Source organism: Chiloscyllium punctatum, chromosome 7, assembly GCF_047496795.1.
Source record: "Chiloscyllium punctatum isolate Juve2018m chromosome 7, sChiPun1.3, whole genome shotgun sequence".
Classification (NCBI taxonomy): domain Eukaryota; kingdom Metazoa; phylum Chordata; class Chondrichthyes; order Orectolobiformes; family Hemiscylliidae; genus Chiloscyllium; species Chiloscyllium punctatum.
The window spans coordinates 24,350,937-24,369,534 of NC_092745.1; positions in this window are offsets into that span (position 1 = coordinate 24,350,937).

Here is an 18,598-nt window from a genome sequence, read left to right on the forward strand (position 1 = left end):
TGCGTTAAATAACAACTTTCCTCATCAATTCTCTAATATTTCAACCAACTACATTAAATATTTGCCATTGATAACTGAGCTCTCCAACAGGAGCAAGGTATTCTCTCCCTTTCTACCCAGGCACCTGACAATATGTGCACCCCAATCTAATCTCCTATCAGCACCCTCCGTTCAAATCTTTACTCATAACTGCACTACCACTGTCACAGGGTGAAGAATCTCCACTGTACCCTCTCGAGTCCAATCCCATCCTTCCATGTGATGGGGTGACCAGAACTGCACACAGTCCCCAAGCTCTGACTGAACTCATACTTTATACAGTTCCTGCATAAGATTCCTGCTGTGAAATTTTGCCCTTTGGCTTACAGACGAAATGATCCCATTTGCTCCATTAACGAGTTTTTGGTGTTTCCAGCTACCTTCAATTATCTGCCCACACTGACCACGCTCTCATTTATTGCACATTCTCCTCTATTGCTGATGTCTCTAAATGCCTTGCCTTACACTTTTCTGGGTTGTTTGCTTCATTCACCTGGACCCCATAGTTTCTGTTTTTAAACAGTCTGCCATGGGATCTCTCGTCAAATCCAAGTAATTCGCATGCAGTTACAGGTTAGTGCCTCAGACCGACAGTCAGATAAATTACACACGATCTTCCTTGACCAAATCCAGACCGACTGTCCTGGAGTCCCTGGGACTTACTCAGTGACCGTTTATTCACTCTCAGAGTTCCAGCCTCGACCTATTCACTCAGTCCCTTGCTCCACAGTAAACAAAGTTGCGGTATTAGCCATTTTCCTGTCCTCCGGCATCATTGCTGCATCCAATGAGGATTGGATAATGTCGGTAAATATAAGGCAGGGGATTTTCCTGCTCCTTTTAACAGTCTGGAACATTGTGTTACATCTTTTTTGACGATTTTAATCTCCTGTATAATTCTCCACTCCAAGTTTGTTGCTCCCAATATTTCATCCCTGTTTTGATTCAGACAGACAGAGGCCTAAACCATATTATGATTTGGTCAAGTATCATTTTAATCTGGTTTCATGGAGGGTTTCTCTCCACCAATTGAAGTGCATTATCTCATGATACGATCCCCAATCTGCCTCATTAACTACTCTCCCTGCCCGCGTGGTCTTCCTCTCATCTGATACTAACACAATGATTTTTCCCCTTCGTCATAACAGCTGCCCTCTGACTGGATATCCCAGAATGCACCGGCCTCCCTGTTTCCAGGAGCCATCTTTAAAAAGTCATTTTACTCTTGAATTGTGAATCCGAAACTGGCCTGGACATGGCAGAGGGGGTAAAACTGGGGCTCCCCAATGTTGAAAAGCCCCTGGTCCTGGTGTATGACATGGTGAATGAGAGGGACATTATCTTCCTCCAGGGCTGGCAGGGGAAGCTATGACACCAGACCCTTCCAGCTTGGTCCGAGGCTGACCCCTGGGTCAGTGTGATTCCAGCCTTCTGGGTGAATGCCCAGCAGTGTAGGAAGGAGGTCAGTGACCTTTTCCCCTCTACCAGGGTAAGTGGCATCATCTCCACTTCTCCCACCCTCAGTGAATGCAGCACCTTCTCTCAGTCTCTCTGTAATCTCTTCTCTGCCCCTCTGCCCAACTCTGCCTGGTGTCTATGCTGCCCACACACTCACTCAGGGCACCTCGACAACTTTCCCCCAACTGTCCCAGTACTAACAGCTGTACCAACCACTTCCATTTCCCTAATCTTTCTTGGTAATTCTCACATTCCGGAAGGAACTATCCCACACTAGGGCACAAAGGGCGAAGAGGGATATGGGGCAGCCTAACATTCATCTCCTCACCCCCTCACAGGGGAAGGATCCTGACCCCAACAACCATGAGAGGCTGACAGACCGTGTCCCCGCTCCCGAACTGGGATCTGAGACTCCCCCTGACTCCCTGTGCTTGGCACAGTGACTGACTGTGGACAATGATATCAAGCTTCCTGGTTTGTGTCTCTGCTAAACACTAAGACAATACAGCAGACAGGTCAGCCTGGTAGCTGTGGCTGAGGGGAAACGCTGCTAAAGGCAGAGTAAGGCAAGGCAATAATTTTGTGAGCATTGAAGTCAGTTCAAAGTGAGTGTGTACAAACACGGAGTGAGCAGCCCAGAGGGACAGCCCATGAGCTGGGTGTGTGTCCCTGAGCACAGTGTCCTTGCAGCAGCATTGCAATGAGAGTTGTCAGTGTACCCTGAGCTGCAGCATTGAAGTACAGCAGCGTATTGTTAGTGGGTCAGAGATGTGCTGGGATGGCATGGTGAGGCTGGCATGTGTCAGATGCCAGAATTGGTAGGTGTGGAGTACATGCAGCTTCTCTCCGTGCAGTTTCCCCCGCTTCGTTGGTGTCCAAGATAGAATGACGCAGGAGCGAGGGTCAAGATGGCGTCACCAGGTACCAGCTCAGACATTCATGTCAAATTCTCAACATTGAGTTTCCCCACGGTGGGGAAGGATATGAAGCTACAAGTTGATGAGGGGAGGGATCCACAGTAATATGGCTGTTGGTAATCAGTAATCATTCAGTGAGCATCTCGCCATCCCCGGGCTCAAATCTTGACATAAAGAACGGTCCAGCTCAGGAACAGGCCCTTCAGCCCAGCAAGCCCGCACTAACACATGATGCCCTTCTAAAGTTAAAACAAAAGTTTTTGCTCCGATAGCTTCGATGTCATTCTATTCCCTACTTACTTATACTTGTGCCAAGATCCCTCTTAAACCTTGCTATATTGGCTTCTTCCCCTCTATCCGTGCATTCCAGGCACTTTCACATACTGTGTGGAACAGCAAAAAAAACCTATCACATCTGAACTTTCTCCCTTTTACCTAAAACCTACGGTCCTGAGTAATTGATATTTCTACTCTGGGGGACAAAAAACTGCCCTTCTATCTATGCCTCTGATAATTTTGTAAATATCTATCACGTAGCCCCATAGCCAATGATGCCCAGCTGCACACAAACCACGTTTGTTCAATTTCTCCTTCTGGCTAATACCCTCCAAACCAGACAACATCCTGGTAAAACATTTCCATACCCTCTCCAACACTTCCACATCGTTCTGCTGGTGTGCCAACCATTACTGTACACGATATTCTAAATGTGCCCGAACTAAGCTTCTCTACAGCTGCAATATGACCTGCTAATGTTCATACTACATGCTCCGATGCCTGTCTGCAAGTTTACCATCAGTCTTCTTGATCACCCTATCCACACGTGTTACCCCTTTCAGGGAACTGTGGAGCTGTAAACCTAGACCCCTTCCGATATTGATGCAGCCAGTAGTTTTCCCATCCACTTTATACTTCTGTCCTGCATTAGACCTTCTAAAACACATCACATCGCAACTGTCCAAATAAAGTTACATCTGTATTTTCTCTGTCCAAGACTGCAGCTGACAGTGGGAGGTGTGTCGGTCGGTGATGGTTACTATACAGTGGGAGGTATGTCGGGCCGTGATGGTTACTATACAGTGGGAGGTATGTCGGGCCGTGATGGTTACTGTACAGTGGGAGGTATGTCGGGGTGTGATGGTTACTATACAGTGGGAGGTATGTCGGACCGTGATGGTTACTGTACAGTGGGAGGGATGTCGGGGTGTGATGGTTACTGTACAGTGGGAGGGATGTCGGGCCGTGATGGTTACTCTACAGTGGGAGGTATGTCGGGCCGTGATGGTTACTGTACAGTGGGAGATATGTCGGACCGTGATGGTTACTGTACAGTGGGAGGGATGTCGGGCCGTGATGGTTACTGTACAGTGGGAGGTATGTCGGGGTGTGATGGTTACTGTACAGTGGGAGGTATGTCGGGGTGTGATGGTTACTGTACTTTGGGAGGTATGTCAGTCCGTGATGGTTACTGTACAATGGGAGGTCTGTCGGGCTGTGATGGTTAATGTACAGTGGGAGGTATGTCGGACCGTGATGGTTACTGTACAATGGGAGGTATGTCGGACCGTGATGGTTACTGTACAGTGGGAGGTAGGTCGGGGTGTGATGGTTACTGTACAGTGGGAGGTAGGTCGGGCTGTGATGGTTACTGTACAGTGGGAGGTAGGTCGGGGTGTGATGGTTACTGTACAGTGGGAGGTAGGTCGGGCTGTGATGGTTACTGTACAGTGGGAGGTATGTCGGGGTGTGATGGTTACTGTACAGTGGGAGGTATGTTGCGGTGTGATGGTTACTGTACAGTGGGAGGTAGGTCGGGGTGTGACGGTTACTGTACAGTGGGAGGTATGTTGCGGTGTGATGGTTACTGTACAGTGGGAGGTATGTCGGGGTGTGACGGTTACTGTACAGTGGGAGGTATGTCGGGCCGTGATGGTTACTGTACAGTGGGAGGTATGTCGGGGTGTGATGGTTACTGTACAGTGGGAGGTATGCCAGACCGTGAAGTTGCATACTGTATGCGCTGTACGGAGTATGATTCTGATGCTGCTGATGGCCCTCTGCACCTCATGGCAGCATCATCGTTTGAATTCTGTCCCATTCAGTACTCAAGGGGCTGCATATCATAGTGAGGAGGGCCTGCCAAATGTGAAGGTACCCCTTGCTCCCCAGTGTGCAGTGACCGTTCTTACTGATATTTGAGATGGAGAGGTGTATCTGCAGCAGGCAATCGGTGATGATGTGATCAATTATATGTTTCACTTTTATTGATTCCACCATAACCTGCTGCAGAGCAGTCCAGCAACCACAGGATCCAGCACTATCATCAGATTTGATCCCTTTCAGCTCAACCAAACCACACCAACCTTCCAAAGAGCAACGCACACATCTCTGACATCTCTGACTAATGCACTGAACATTATGGGCAGTTTAACATGACCAATTCAACTGAGGCGCATATCTTTGGACTGTGGGAGGAAGCCCACGCAGACAGAGGGAGAATTTGCAAACTCCACACAGGCATTGGCCTGAGGCTGGAATCGAACCTGGGAACCTTATGGTGTGAGGCAGCAGTGCTAGCCACTGAGCCACCACGCCACCCTTTATTGACTATATACCAATGAGCAGTCCCCCCTTTGCCTAGCTGTCACCTGTCAGTGGGACAGAACCTACCAGAGAGGGAGGTGATGTTGCCTGGGACATTGTCTTGATCACAGAATCCTGCTTTACAGACAATATCTGACTGTTGCTTGATTAGTTCATGGGAAATATATACCTGGTCTCTTTCACATTTTCTGTAATGAAGAGTTTAGATCACTTTATTTCTTACATTTTTTAAAATAAACCAACCATCATTGTTTTTCAGTTGAAAACAATTGAAATGAACAATAATTGAAATACCAGAGCGCACACCTCACTATTACACAATTCAGTAACTATAGTAAACAGCCGATTCATGTACAGATCAGTGAACGCACCATCTTGCAGGCAGCAAAGCTGTTGGAAATGTCTTTGATGAAAAGCCTGAATTCAGATACAGTGTTATTGGGTCTCACTAGGACCTCCAAAACACTGGCCATCTCCAAAATCTGACAAAGAGCTTCCAAACTGGAGCTGGGCAGTTGCTCACACACTCCCTCAGAATAGACTGGTTAGAGGTACACCTGAACAACGGGGAGATGTGTGTGGTTCAGGCTGGTCAATGGACTAGCACATAGCACTGGTCCAGATGCAGTTCAATATTTATAACAATGACCTATAAACAGCCATGTCTTGCAAGTATATCTCTTCTTGCGTGCCACCTAAACTCTGTAATTCTGAACCTTGCACCCGATCCTGAATGAATGTGTTATAAAGGTGATGGGCTCCTGCAGCACATGGCATCTTACATTGAATCCCTCATAAACCATATCCAGTGTATGTTAGCCCTACAATGTCAGTATCCAAACAGAATTGTGCAGCTCCATTGATGGCCAGCGTGATCCCAGCCCAACAACCTTGCGTGTGACTTGAGCTGGAAATCTCTGTGTAAATGTTTGCAGCATTGTTCTAACCATTAACAGCAAAGTCTCTTTACTAAAGGTCCGATATCCTTTCATAATACCAACTTATAGTTTGTCCAACAAGCACAAAATCCACCCATTTATTCAGTACACTGTTATAACAACAATATGATGAAAACTCACAGTAAGCAGCATTGAAATGATGAGTCTCATTGCCACACCCAAGAACAAATTATAATTAAGTACAAGAACTTTGAAAATATACAATTATTTTCCCTTGTATTGATATTGTTAACTAATAGTCGATTCTCCTGCTCCTCAGATGCTGCCTGAACGTCTGAGTTTTTTTTTTCAGAATCACACTTTTTGACTCTGATCTCCAGCATCTGCAGACCTCACTTTCTCCCTGCTAATATTCACTCATAATAATTTTCGTGGCAACAATATCACTGTGTTTAAACAGTTCCAGTCAGATATGAGTACGTTTTCAGTTGCTTCTGTCTATCTCAAAGCTCAGTAATGTGGGATGAGAATGCCAGTGTCTGTGTGATGCTCGGTATGTAGACCATGCCTCTGAGAGACTGACAGATTGTTTCAAACAACATATCCCTTCAGCTGTTCACAACATGCAAGGTACTGCCTGGACCAACTAGCCTAAGCTCACAAAACCCAAAACACAGTGTCCAGTATTGAACAGGTCGAGACAATATTTTTTGTGTTAATTTATTCATGAAATGTGATTTGTACGGCATTTATTGATAGATAGGGAACTTAAAACAGTGACACTGAAGGAACGGCAATATACTTCCCAATCAGGATGGTAGATGGCTTGGGACAGAACGCGAACATGGTGGGGGTCCCGTGTATCTGCTTCCCTTGTCCTTCTCGATGGTCAGGGGTTTCAGAGGTCCGTTGTAAGGAGCCTTGGTAAATTTCTGCAGAGCACTGAGTAGATGGTAGGTATTGCTGCTACTGATCGTCAGTGGATGAGGGGTGAAGCTGCACTCACACAGGCAATTGGAAGTATTTAATCACACACACATTCAACATGTGTCTTAGCAATAGGTGACAGGCTTTCGGAAATTTTGAGGTGAGTTATTCCTGCAGAATTTCTAGTCCCTGACATATCCTTGTAGCCAATGAAGTCATGTGCGTCAAAAAGTGGCGCTGGAAAATCAAAACAGGTCAGGCAGCATCTGAGGTACAGGAGAAGTCAATGTTTTAGCATAAGCCCTTCACAGGAATAGGTAATGAAATCATATGGTCAGTCCATTTCAGGTTAGCGATAATCCCCACGAAATTGTTTGGTGTGTGTTCAGTGATGGTGGTGGAATTGAACGTTAGAGGATGTGGTTCAATTTTCCATTGATATTAGTAATCGTTGTCTGGCACATGTGTAATGGAAATGGGATTGTCACTGTTAAGCACAAACCTGCATATCTCCAGGTTCTGTTACATTTGGACAAGGACTGCTTCAGTATCTGAGTAAATCATGAATGGTGTTGAATACTGTCCAATTATTGGCAAACATCCTCACTTGTGATTTTACAGTCATTTATGAAGCAGCTGAAAATTATAGTGCCTAGGGCAGAGAGCACTCTTACAGCTCACTGATGCTGTCCCTCTCTCTGAGCTAGGAAGCTTACTTCTAGTTCCACCTGCTCCAAAGGTGTTTACCAACATATCTGAATGGAATAATATTACAATATCTATCACACAGAGCTGCGTGAGGATTTGGTTAGCTCAATCAGTTGGATGGTTGGTTTATAATGCAGATTAATGCCAACAGTGTGGGTTCAATTCCTTGGGTGACTAAAGGACTGTCCTACTCAATCTCTCCCTTACTTGAGGTATGATAACTGTCCAGTTCAACTGCTGCCAGTTGTATCTATCATCCTGTAGGAGTATGATGCCCTACATTTACATTTCTGATCTACAGGCTTACCCAGAAACCCCGCCCCTGGGGAACTGCGGTGAAGCTGAGATGACTGCTCTCCACCAACCCCAGCCACCTTCCTTTGTACCAGGTATAACTCATGCCAGTGCAGACGATTCCTATTTGCTCCAGGTTTGCCGTTAATCCTGGATATGACATTTGGTCAAATGCAGTTATGATCATGTAAAAAGTGCAGTAACTGTCACCTCACCTCTCGAATTCAGCTGTGTGTTCTCTTGTTGTACATCATTAAACCAGGACTTCAATGAGCCCAAGGGATGAGAACCCAAACTGAGCTTTATCGAGCAGGTTAGTACTGAGGAAGTGCTGCTTGATCCCACTGTAGATGACATCTGCCATCCCTTTATTAATGACAGGGATTAGAGCAATGGGGTAGTCACTGATTGTCCGATGATTTGTCTGTGTGTGTACAGAACACACCCGGATAGTTTCCCACATTGCCAGGTAGGTCCCAGTGATGTATCCCAGCAGGAACAGCCGGAATGGAATGTTATCATGGCCCACAGCCTTTGCATTCTCCAATCCCTCCAGCTGTTTGTAAATACCACACAAAGTGAGTCGGATTAGCTGAAGACTGCCATCTGGAAGAGACTAAAATAGATCATCCCATCGATATTTCTGTCTGAACATTGCTGTGAATGTTTCAGCCTTAGATTTCTATTGTTGTGCTGAGCCCTTCCATCATTCAGGTAGGTGGCATTGGTGGATTCTTCTCCTCCAGTGAGTTGTGTGATGGTCCACCACTACTCACCCAGATTGTAGTGATTAGGTCTGATTCATTGGTTAGATCTGTGTATCATTTGCTATTCATACCATTTGGTGAGTAAGTGGCACAATTTAGTAACTTCATCTCATTCTGAGATGTATTTGGTGCTACTATAGTCAGGCCTTCCTGTTTTCTCCATTTAACAAGGTTGTATCCCTGGCTTGATGGCCAGGATAAAGTGGAGCATACACCAGGCAGTGATAGTGAATATGATACTGGAGTACAATTCTGCTGCTGTTGGTAATGATCCGAACCACCTCACACAGGCCAGTGCAAAATTCCAAAATCTATTGGAAATGTGCCTTGTTGAGCACAGTGATGGTGTCACATATACACAGGGGGTCTTCACGATGTAAAAGTGGAACATGTCTCCATAAATACTGTGTGTGGTAGTTCACCATTCCCAATACGGTCATTGAACAATGTGTCTGCAGCCGGTAGGTTGGTGATAGTGAGGGGGATGGTGATGTTTCTCCCTATCAGTCGTCCCCCCTGACCTGGTGCAGACGCAGTGAAGCAGTTGTGTCCTTGTAAACTCAACCACCTCGATCAGCAACGCTGCTGCAGAGCTCCTCTTGGTGGTGGCTTTGAAATGGCCCACCCAGTATACATCTGCCAGCTCTGTCACTCTCTCAGTGCTTCCTCCAAGTGTTGTTCAATGTAGAGGGACACTGATCCACCAGCTCAGGCAGGGGAGTCAGCAGGACGTTTCTGTGTCAGTGTTTGATCTGATACCGTGAGGCTGAGGGAGGGGAGTCAGCAGGTGGTTTCTGTGTCAGTGTTTGATCTGACACCGTGAGGCTGATGGAGGGGAGTCAGCAGTAGGTTTCTGCGTCAGTGTTTGATCTGACACAATGAGCTTCAAACCTCCTCCAAACCTACCCCCTTCGCTATCTCTCTCTCCTTCTCCAAACCCTACATTCCTCTCTATCTCTACAACCTCTTCCAACCTTCCACCCTTCCGATCTATATAACTTCCTCCAGCCCCTACCGCCTTTGCTATCTCTATAACACCCTCCATGCACTGTACCCCTTTTATATCTCTCTAACTTCGTCCAATCCCGACACCCCTCCCTATCTCCTTTACCCTTTCCAAATACTGCACCCCTTCCTTGCTCTCTAAACTCCTCCAATCACTACTCCCTTCCCTATCTCTTCAACCTACTCTAGACCCTGCACCACACTCTATCTCCTTAACCCATTCGAAACCCTGCTCTCCTCCCTATCTTTCTGAACCCTCTAAACCCTATACTTCTCCCTACTTACTCAACTCCACCAAACCCCTCCATATATATCTAATCACATCCAATCCCTACACCCTTCCCTATCTCACTAACCTGTTCCAAACCATATGCTACTCCGTATCTCTCTCAAACCCTGCACGCCTCCCTATCTCTCTAACCCCTCCAAACCTACACATTTCCCTATCCGTCTAACCCCCTCCAATCCGTAACCCTTCTCTATCTCTCCAACCTCCTTCAAACCCTAGACTACTCCATAACTCTCTCAAACCCTGCACGCCTCCCTATCCCTCTAATCTATTCAAAACCATACACCCCTCCCTATATCTGTAAGCCCCTCCCAAATCATATACTACTCCCTACCTCTCTCAACCCGCTCATACTACCCGCTAATGTTTTATCACGCCTCATATTTACGCTTCTACTTCCGTTTTAAGTTTAGCCTTACACATATGGTAGTTGCCTCCATTGACCTGCTCAATTTGTACCTGCTTTAAGCTTCTCTTGCCGATTTAATTCCCTTCTTACTGCAGTAACTGACTCCATAGCTAATAATGCATCACCACCTCCTCCTTTACCCCTCTCCTGTGCTGCCTATAGTTCTTGTACCACACAATATTGAGTTGTCAGCCCTGATCTCCTTCAAACACATCTCTGTAATGGCAAAAATGCCACAATTCCACGTGTCAGCTCGTTCCCTTATCACATCTGTATGTTCCCAATATACCCAACCTTAAGGGAAAGCACATCCACCCTGGAATATATTACCTGGAATACTTTGTACCTCGGAGTTCTTCAGTCATTGACTGCTCGTTATCAAGCTGCCTAATTCATGAACCAAAACTGTAACTCTGGGACTGAATGAATATTTGTTGAATAGTAATTTTGTTTTCAGTAAATGTATTCATCAAATGCAACTTTCCAGAACTGAACGGTCAGCTCTAAATACAGCGAGTTTCTGCTGATTAATTGCCTGCTCAGTGTGCAGAGGGGACAGCCCTTTGTAATGAAGAAAGTGAGACTTGGAGACGCTGGTGATCAGAGTCGAAAAGTGTGGCGCTGGAAAAGCAGAGCCAGTCAGGCGACATTTGAGGAGCAGGAGAGTCAAAGCTTTGGGCATCAGCCTTTCATCAGGAAGGCATTGGTGCCTTCCCATGTTTTCCATTCCATGATTAACAGGTTATAGGGAACCATATGTGTTCAGGAAAGCAGCACTGTATAGAGCCCTGAAATGGAAAGCAGTCAATCAGATAGTTGGACAGTGAGGAGACATGGTGAGGTGAAGGACAGACTGATTGAAATACAAACATAGGGATAGATAAATCTCCTGGGCGAGACGGGATCCACCCTGGCTTACTACAGGAAGAGAGCGAAGAGATTACTGTACCTTTGGAGATGATCTTTGCGTCCTCACTCTCCATTGGAGTCGTGCCAGATGATTGGAGGGAGGCAAATGTTACTCCCTTGTTCAGGAAATGGAATAAAGTTAATCCAGAGAATTACAGACCAGTCAGTTTGCATCAGCATTGGGCAAAGGTTTGGAGAGGATTCTGAGAGACAGAATTTATGATTACTTGCAAATCATAGTTTGGTTAGAAATAGTCAGCATGGCTTTGTGAGGGGCAGGTCATGCCTCACAAACCTTACTGAATTATTTGAGGATGGGATCAAACACATTGAAGAAGCGAGAGTAGTGGATGTGGAGTACATGGTTTTTAACCAGGCGTTTGGTAAATTTCCCCATGGTAGGTGCATTCAGAAAGTAAGGATGCATCGGATACAGGGAAAGCGGCCTGTCTGGATGCAGAATTGACTGGCCCATTGAAGACAGAGGGAGGTGGCAAGCATTCTGTCTGGTGCTCGGTGACCATTGGGATCATTTCTGGGGCCTCTGCTGTTTGTGATATTTATAAATGACTTCGATGAGGAAGAGTGGAGGTGGATTAGTAAGTTTTTCAAATTAACAAAGTATGGTGGAATTGTGGGTAGTGTGGAGGGCTATTGTAGTTTGCACAGGACATTGACAGGATGCTGAACTGGGCTGATAAGGGACAGTTGGAGTTCAACCTGGAAAAATGTGAAGCGATTCAGTTTGGAAGTTCAAATTTGAATGCATAATACACGGTTAAATGTAGTATTCATACGTTGTGGAGTAACAGTGGGATCTGATGATCCATGTCATAGCTCCCACAAAGTTGCCACCCAGGTTGATAAGGTTCTTAAGAAGCCGGATGATGTTTTCAATAGCATGGGGGTTAAGTTTAAGTAGTGAGGTTATGCTGCAGCTCTATGGAACCCTGGTGAGATCACACTTAGAATGCTGTGTTCTGTACTGGTCGCCTCATTATATGAAAGATGTGGAAGCATTGGCGAGTGTACTGAGGAAATTTATTAGGACGCTGCTTGGACTGGAAGCAGGTCTTGCAACGAAAGTTCAGGGAACTAGGTTTTTTTTTCTCATTGGAACGAAAAAGAATGGAACATGACTTGATAGAGGTGGACAAGATGATTAGAGGCATAGATAGAGTGGATAGCCAGAAACTTTCACCCAGGACGGAAATGGCTATGATGAGGGGGCACGATTTTAAGGTAATTGGAGGAATATTTATGGGAGATGTCCGAGGTAGGTTCTTTACACAGAGTGTGGGTGTGTGGATAGGCACATGAATGATCGTATAATGAAAGGTATGTAGGTTAGTCTGATCTTAGAACAGGATAAAATATCGGCAGGACGTCATGGGCTGAAGGGCCTGTACTATGATTCCTGTTTCGCCAAGCTTGTAGATTCTCATCAATTCTTGAATGTGTGAGGGAGTGATGTGTGTGAGATCAGGAAGCTTTGACGAGGTGTTAGGTCAAAACTTACATTTACGGTGTGCATTGTTACAGTCACCTGAGTGCCAATACAATATGTGTATGTAACCACACACCAAACAGAATCCACCAAGTTCAGTTATTAACGTGCTTCTTGGCCTGCCATTTGCTGCTGTTTTCTTCAGATATATTCTGTTTGGTGAACCATGTATTAATCTCTGGTCATCCACAGAGATGTAAAATTTCATTTTGATACTGGTGTTAATGAAGGTGACATTTATTGGATATGATTTCAGAGGTTTCTTTGTGAGACTCAAGATTGTGTATCAGACTGTCAACTTTTTAACGTCTTTTCCCAGCATCCGGTCCAGGGTGCAGATATATGGAGTCTGGGAGGTAGGCCAGGTGTCAGCACCATCAGCACGTTGTGTGGTGTGATTCTGACACTGCATGTCGACACATCTGTCCACTGGGCCAGGCTCTGACTGAAGATGGTTTTTTAAAACCTGGTTGCTGGTCAGCCATTGATATCTAATTTGGACATTATTTGTAGCTACACTGAGACCAGTAATAGTCTGTTAGAGAGCTCCCACCTTTCCCAGGGTGGATTCCAAATCATTTATTGTGAATAAATGTTTGAATGACTGCCCTGACCTAGGTTAGAAACTCTTTGCACAGTTTTAGGAGCAGGTCAGTGTGTCACTCAGCATCACAGGCAACTGTGAATTCCAGTAAAACTGTAAATAATTCCAAATCTTTTGGAAGCCATTTTTAGTGTAGCTCATTGCAAGGTGTTGAGTTGACTGACCCGAACAATAATCAGCTGTTAGCTATGTTTCGTGAATTGGACAAAAATGAGATATGAAGTATGATTATTCAACTGAACTATAATCTCTGAAAACAATTAGGTCGATTCTATATTTATAGGAGTTAAGTATAAGCTCCTATCAATTTTTTGTAACACAAAAATAAAGAATGCATATTTTATTTTTATATCAAATAAAGAACATGGCACCTAACTGTTGTGATCAGAATTATATATTCAATATCATGATTCAAAACAATGTATTGCCACTCCAACATTTTGAAAATGGTCGGCTTCTGAATGATTACATGTTCTGAGTGAGTAAACGATTGAACAATCAAATAGAATTAGCCCTCTTATACATTTATATATAATCAATCAGTTAAATTTCTCAGTTAAATGTACGAGCTTCAGCTAATAGCTAGCAATTTAGAAATGGCAATAATTCAACATGCACTATGAATGATTTATGTTATCAAATTTTAGCGAACAATAATTTGAAAACTTCCGATTTTTAGAAAGAATGATACTTAATATGAAATGTGGACAGTGAAAAAAAAAGACATATTATGGTGTGAGGGAAAAGTCAGACCTTTTCGAAGAGATTTGTGCCAAAGCAATGATATATTTGTTTTCGTTATCAGAACATAACATTTAAAATATTCATGTTCTGGGTAATAAATAGACTACATAATGAGACTGACCTTGCAATATTTGCATTTTAAATGTTTATCCTGCACCAAATAATCAGATATTTGTGAGCACTTAAAACGGGAAATAATCCGATACTGATTTTTATTTGCATCAGACACATGATAGAGTACAAGCCTTTAATGGACAGGAGGAGGCCATTGGCCACTGTGTGTGCACCAGCTCCAGTAATGTTTCCCAAGCACCTTCCATTTGCCAGCCCTATCTCTGTAGCCCAATAAATTCATAATTTCCAAATATATATCCAATTCTTTATTGAATCGTCATCGACAACTCTCCCAGACAGTCTAATCCAAATCCTAACAACTCTCTCAATGAAGAAGTATTTATGTATCTCAGTCCCAGCTCATCTGCTGACCATCTTTAAATTAGAACTCCTTGATGCTGTAATGCCAACTAACAGAAACAGAGTTTTCCTGTTTTACTCTGCAACTTTCTTCATACTTTTGAGCACCACAATAAGTTCACATCTTTGTCTGTTTAGCTCCAGTAAGAATAAGACTTGCAAGAACTGTAACAAACACTACATCGGAAAAACAGGCAGAAAACTAGCCACCTGGATGCATGAACAACAACTAACCAGAAAAAAGACATGACCCACACTCACTCGATCCTTACATACGGATGAGGAGGTATATCATTTAAACTGGGTCTGCACATCCATCTAAGATAAGCCAAACAGAGACACACACTAGAATTCCTAGAAGCATGGCAATCCAACCGGAACTCTATCAACTAACACCTCGATTTTGATTCCATCTAACACTCTCAGAGGAAAAGGACCAGGCATGAAATCACCAATACTGGAAATTACGTCCCTGACTCAAGGAAATCTAAACACTTAAATAGAAAGTGGACATAAAACTAGCATTTCACCGGAGACTCACTGATAATGTTTCCTAGTATAGTGATGAACCATAGGAAAATGAACTCTCCAACTCAGCGAGCAAACTGACATCCAGAAGAAATGCAATTTCTCTCGTCCTTAAATGAAATAAATTCCTCATTCCAGTTATCATTCTGATTATTTATAAGGTTATTGGTATTCTTCTGCAAAGTAATATTTTGTCTGTCTGATTTTGTGTGTGTGTATGTGTGTGTGAGAGAGAGACAGAAACATCCTCTGTAATCTCTGAATTACTCCCCATGCCATATGGAAAAGAGGTAAGGATTAGGACGGCGGTATAGCTTAACATGTTGTTAAAAAGCTAGTTCAGGGTTGATGGTTTCAGATTTTTGGATTATTGGGAATTCTTCCAGGACAGGTGGGACCTGTACAAAAAAGACAGATTGCATCTTAACTGGAGGAGCAACAACATCCTTTTGGGGAGCTTTGCTAGTGCATGTCGAATGGATTTAAACTAAACAAAGCAGCGGGTCAGAAACTGAGTAGAAGGTCGAGATGAATAGCACATCAGGCATGGCCAGTCTAATGACCATGCTGAGGGAAGGAATCATATCAGTTCACATTGTGAGATGGAAGTTGGAATAAACGATAGAGATGAGGCTCAGGTTTATCAGCGATTCACAAATGAGGATGGAGAGTGTGGGGGATGTGAGGGATTGAGGTGTGGGAGATCAGGAAGACAGTGCACAAGAAAATATTAAAGGGTAAATATTAAAGGGATGGAGTGGAGTGGGGAATTCTGTGATAAATAACTGGCAGCAAAACACAGGAAAACTTGTTTTTTTATCAAAGTGAATATCTGGGAAGTAATTTACTATGCTTCAGAGAAATAGCACCCTCATAGCTAGAAGTCTGCATTATATTGAAGGGAAATCTGTGTCCATGACATTGCTGTAGCTATAATGATAGTGGTAAACAGTTGGAAAAATGCTCGTGCTGTTGTTAGACAATGCTGCACTGAGCATGTGAATTACCCTGGATGTTCCCAGAGATGGCTTGGATTCTGTAGGAGGAGAACGGGCTGAAACTCCATGAGATGATTCTGGTTTGTGATCTCGCCACTTACTGAGTCCAGTCAAAGGAACAAACCAGCAACTGCCATTGCTTATTGCTTCAGAATATATCAGAGCATTCATGGCTGCCAACGCATAGAATCATGAAACGAATTAAAGGCCGATCACATCTGTGCCAGCAAGTGCACATCCAAAGGCTTTTTAAATGTTTGTGAGGTTACCTCCCTCAACGACCCTACTAGACAATGCATTCCAGATTCATACCACCCTCTCAGTACGAAACACATTCCACAAATCCTCTCTCAAATCCCTGCCTTTCACTTCAAAACTGCATTCGTTTGTTTTTGACCCTTTGACTAAGGGAAACAGCTTCTGATTGTTCATCTTCTCCATACCCCTATACTCCAGTATACCTGTAGCAGGTTCCCTCCTCAACCTTCCCTGCTGCAAAGAGAAAACGAGCAAATTTAGCCCCCCCATTCATAGTTTGAGTACTCACTTGTCTTATTACTTCTGACATGTATCATCCTACATTTATTAGTGTTACATTTCATCGGCCATTGATCTGGCTCTCTGAATAATCTATTTATATTCTCCTGATTGTGAGCCACTCAGCTCAGCTTTGTGTCATCTACAACATTGGTCAGCATTCCAATGCCCCCACCCCCCATTTTCCACATGCTCACCATCGTCATTTATGAATATCACAAACAAACCGTGATTTCCTTCCTGTTTCCCAGATGTTATTCAGAGGAATATTTGAGAATTCCAGTCTCTGTTTTTTCTTATTTTGGTCACTTTACAGAGAGATTTGGTGAACATCTTTTATGAGGAAGCCAGAAATAACAGTTTTGACACAGAGTTGAATTCACCTTTTACACTTTGCATGTTTTATTCTTAAAGCTTGTAAGTAATTTGGGATGAACTAGGGTTTGGCATCTTGCGCTGCAACATTAACCTTTTGGAGGCACTGCAATAGCTAGAGCTGGAGACATTTTTCATCTGCAAGATGAACACAGACTAATTCATTGTTTGTTTAAATCAGCTAGTGTGATGAGGATAAATACTCAATTAAATTCTATGTTATGGACAAACTGAAGGAGATCAAATCATATTCTCATGTCTACCTTGAATTGGAAGCAAATACATACTGTAAAGAAAAATCAAAAATGTTGAAACACCACAGAAGACAAGAAAAAATAATCCTCTGCACTTGATTCGGAAAGATAGAGTACATGTATCATCTTAACAAGAATCAAGTGATAGAAAAGAAAGACATGAAATCTTTTCTTAATTTTGAATGGAAACCTGATCTCGATTTTCCTGAACAATGATGTTTTCGCACCCAATCCCGCTTCCCCAAAAACAAGTTTTTCCTTGTCACTAAAACTTCATCTGTCATTCTTCCTCCTTCGTCCTACTCTTTCCTCACACTCCTACTTCCCTTGCACTACCCCTTCTGCTGCTACATGCTCTTCCACTGATGATTTCCCTTTACATCCTCCTTCTGACACTCCCACCGTAAGTTACACCAATTCCCCAATTACTCCCACTTCATCTGAACATCGCATTCCCTTTTTGCTTTCCAACTGGGATGATGGGAGCTACTGGCTTCTGTTTTGCTATTGATCCTCAGTGAATGTTGAGAGTGGGATGATCAATGTCCAATCGGATCAGACAGTAGTGTGTGTCTGTCACTGTCTGATGAACCGTGAACAGGATGGTTTTGTTCCCCATGGTCCAGAGTGGAGTATCTTTCTGTCTCTGTGTCACAGTGCACAACCAAACAGCCTCATCGCAAATAGGATGAACCTTTCCTCAAAATCAGAAGTCCATGCATCAGTTTTCCCTTAAACATTGTGAGAACAGTGATCACATTGTTCAAACAAGCCGTGTTTTACACTTTTGCTTTTTATTATTTTAACTGTTTACCTCTTTTGAGGTGAGATCAGAGTAACTTCCCTTGCATCAAAGTAGTATTTGATTCATGTGGCATCACGGACCCTGAGTAAACAGGGGTCAATGGGAATCGGAGGAAATTCTGTCCTGGTAATTTCCTCACTGAACGATGACACCTTCCCCAGAGCTTTTGAGAATGACAAATAAACTCTGCCCTTGCTAATACCTGCCAAAACCATGGATGACTTTGTCCTGTTGATAACATCAACATTTATTATGTTTTCACAGTTTTGTCTAAAATCTCAGAAAAGTAAGACTTTGCTGATTGAGTGTCACTCCAATGAAATCAGGGCATTACAATAAGATTACGTTCATTTTCATTCAGTTCCTTCCTGAGGACTGATCATGTGATTGCAGTGCCAGTGATATTAACATTTCATCTGTGCAAAAGCATCACATCTCATTGGCTCAAGGCTGCACCACTCCCCAATTCTATTTCTTTCTCCGCTATGCTCATCAGATGTATGAGGCGCACAAGATGCAATAACACTGAGATGTCTATGACCCCTTG